Source organism: Myotis davidii, unplaced genomic scaffold (assembly GCF_000327345.1).
Source record: "Myotis davidii unplaced genomic scaffold, ASM32734v1 scaffold404, whole genome shotgun sequence".
NCBI classification, from domain to species: Eukaryota; Metazoa; Chordata; class Mammalia; order Chiroptera; family Vespertilionidae; genus Myotis; species Myotis davidii.
In genome coordinates, this window is record NW_006295824.1 from 2317835 (window position 1) to 2321418 (window position 3584).

General features: G+C 39.4%; 1 protein-coding gene across 1 annotated transcript in view; it reads right to left on the minus strand.

The window, feature by feature from the left end:
• GALNTL6 (polypeptide N-acetylgalactosaminyltransferase-like 6) overlaps positions 1-3584 on the minus strand; it is a 987982-nt gene that overhangs the window by 733744 nt on the left and 250654 nt on the right. The gene's annotated exons all lie outside the window — the stretch shown is intronic.

The following is a 3584-nucleotide window of genomic DNA, read 5'->3' on the forward strand; positions in this document are numbered from 1 at the left end:
AAAAGAAGGGAAGGGGATAGGAGAGGAGAAGAGGAGAGCAGAGGAGAAGAGAAGAATATCTGAGGACAAATCTTTAGTCACTATGAAATTTAGAGATTCATTAAAAGATGAACAAAAAAAGAAAACTGAGAAATGGTATCCAGTTGGATAGCTATGAAACCAGCCAACTGTGGCATTATCAAGTCCGGGAGAAAAATCGCTTGTTAAGGAGGAGGGAGTGGTGATTCAAATTCCCTGAGCAAATCATCTGCAGCAATAATCAAAAAGGCTTAGATAAAATGGAAAAAAACACACACAAATGAACCAATAAGCAGATGAGAAACTGCATATACAAATGGATAATAGCCAGACTATATCTAAAAATTGAACTCTGGCTCCAAACCTATAGAAACCTGCCCAGGAATCCCTTATCTACAATAACTAGTCCAGAAAGCCAACCGGCCTTGCAAGTCAGATTTTGTAGAGCCTGCCACCTCTAGTAACAATCCAGGAAACCAAACTAGAATTCTGTAACAATCGGACCAAAATGCCCAGGACTTGATTAATGGATGACGGCTTCTCTAATTTTTGTCCCTGCTTCCAAGTTAGAATCGACCAGAGAAAACTAAACACAGTAAGCCCTCACCTAATCCTGTTGATCGGTTCTGTGACTTTAAGCGTAACAGCATATAATGAAACCAGTTTTACCATAGGCTAATTGATATAAACAAGAGTTAAGTTCCTACAGCATATAATGAACATTATAATGAAACAAATTGAATGAAACGATGTTATTTGAGGACATGCTATGTGCACCTCTAACCAAGATATAGAGGATGGTTCCCCTGCTTCCCAGTTGGCCTGCCTCCAGTTTTCTTGTGCCAACAATGCCCAATCAGGATGCACGTCAAGCCTTCCATTTTACAATATAAAACTCTCCCATGTCTCTGCCTGCCTTTGAGTCTCTGCCAAAATGCAAGTGATAGTGGCTGACCCCCTTGCAAACTCTGAATGAACAGCTTTTGCTCATTCACATTTGGCTGGTCTACATTTATTTCCATAAAAACAAACACTGTCTTAAATACCTTGACAGGCTGGCCAGAAATAAGAGGGAAAACAAACAATGTTATGGAACTGAGCGAGGTAAGTAAACCATCAAATGGGCTATGTACCTACAGAAATTGCCATAACTGATGACCTTGAGATTTATTTATTCGTTGATTTATTTTGACAGCATGAGGTAGAGGAAATAGGAGGCAAGCTACAGTTCATATGGCATGGGCACCTTAATAAAATGATGTTTTAATAAAGATGGTATTCTTCATCATGAATGTATAATTGAACTATAATTAAACTTATATTCTAGGACACAGTAAAGAAAAATTCCTGTCTTTGATGAGGCCCAGTTGAAAGGTACTGAGAGCCAGAGCAGTCCTGCAAGGTGAAGATGACAGAAGTGACCATCCTCCCCACTCCCAACCATCCATGTCCCCCACATTATTCTTGAGATCCAGATAGCTGCATGTTACCAAGTTCACTGATGTATCATTATCTTTGAGCTATTGCTTTTTGGAGCCTTTTTTTCTGTGGTCTTCACCCTCACTAGGCAGTATTTACCTTGTTATAACAGATCCAACTCTCTCCTAACAAAACAATCTGTGATTAAATAAATTTCTATGATTCTGAGATCAACACAACTAACTGTCTTCTATACAAATCTTCTCATATACTTGGATATACTATAAAATAATAATAATACCCTACAGTTTCTAAAACAAAGCATCTATCAATTTATTTTCCCATCAAATATTTTGAAAGGACATTATCACAGGACTGGTGTTTTGTGTAATAAACTTTTTGAAGTACATTTTTTACTTTCTAGAACACAGTGCATTTACAAAAATCATATCATATCCCACTATTTAGTTATGTTCTTTATCAAAACCTATTTCTTTCATCTTGTTTTTAACCTCTTTCTCACTTTCCCAACAAGTAGCCCACCCATTTCCAAATCTAAGATGTCAGTAAGCCACTATGAACAATAGTACAATCTGGAAACAAAATTGCTATCTCATCTCCTTTTTACAGGCACAAAGCTTTCTGTTTTTATAATACAGCACTCCTAGAATAGTAAAACTGTACACCTGTGATTCCCCCAATCAGGAGTACTCTTCCATAGATGACCTCATATCCTGTATCTTTAAGTTTTTGTTCCCATGCCATCTTATCTGAGACAGGAGAAGCAACCCATTAAAAATACGATTCTGAGCCTGGCCAGTGTAGTTCAGTGGTTGAGCTTTGACCTATGAAGCAGGAGGTCATGGTTAGAATCCAGTCGGGGCCCATGCCCGGGTTGCAGGCTCGATCCCCAGTGTGGGGTGTGCAGGAGGCAGCTGATCAATTATTCTCTCTCATCATTAATATTTCTATCTCTCTCTCCCTCTCTGAAATCAATAAAAATATATTTTACAAAAAAAGAATATAATTCCCCTCTTATACACCACCTACTATCTCCTAGCTAATTTTTCTTCACAAGGCTTATCATCTTAACGAATCCTATATAATAAAAGCATAATGTGCTAAGTGTCCGACCATCAGAGGACCGTTTGGTTGACTGCTCAACCAGTCGCTATGACACGCACTGACCACCAGGGGGCAGACACTCCCACCAGTAGGTTAGCTTGCTGCTGGGGTCCAGCAGATGGGGACTGGGCAAGAGGGCCGGACATGCCCTGGAGCCCTCCAGCAGTCCCTCCCTGGGTGGCAGGCCCCCATTGGCCCTGATCAGGACTGGGCGAGATGGCCCCAATAGACCCCGATCGCTGGCCAGGCAGAGGGATCCCACTCATGAATGAACTCGTGCACTGGGCCTCTAATATATATATTTCTGTATTTCCTTGTTATCTTTTCCCCTACACATAAGAATGCATACTCAAGGAAGCAGATGTGTTTTCTGCTGTTTATGTTATATTCCAGCCTCCAGAACTGGACCTGGTACTGAATTGGTTTTCAGCTAATATTTGTAGAATTACTAAACCAGTCAAGGCAAATATTAAATCCCTATGTGGGATTTTGTGGATAAGGTATCCTAAATATAGCTCCATTTATGGTTTACTTGTCCCTACTGAAGGTACACATTTGTTGTCAGATACTATATATGGGGAAATTTAAGAGCAATATATATGTATACACTGTGTACATTTATGATTAATGTGTTAATTCTGAAGAATCTCTTTTATGCTGAACAGTGACTGAATAATTTTAGTGCCACTATTAACTGTGATTTTTAAGAATTATTCTTGAACGCAGATGGGATGTAGCTGACATTAATCATCTCTACTGACATAGATTATAAACTACATAGAAAAAAATTTGCATATTCCAGTTATAAGTCCAACTATATTGTAATAATATTAGGGGAGATTTCTCCTTATATGAAAGCATCTTTTTCAGTCTCCTGCCGGAAAGTGAATTTCTGCAGCATCTCTTTAGGAGGCCCATTAGCCCATCTGTGTGTGCTGGCATAAATAAAAATCCATGGATGGCAACCAAACCAAACCTGACATTTGTGCACGAGGAGGCTGGGGAGCTCTCTCTTCTCCTTT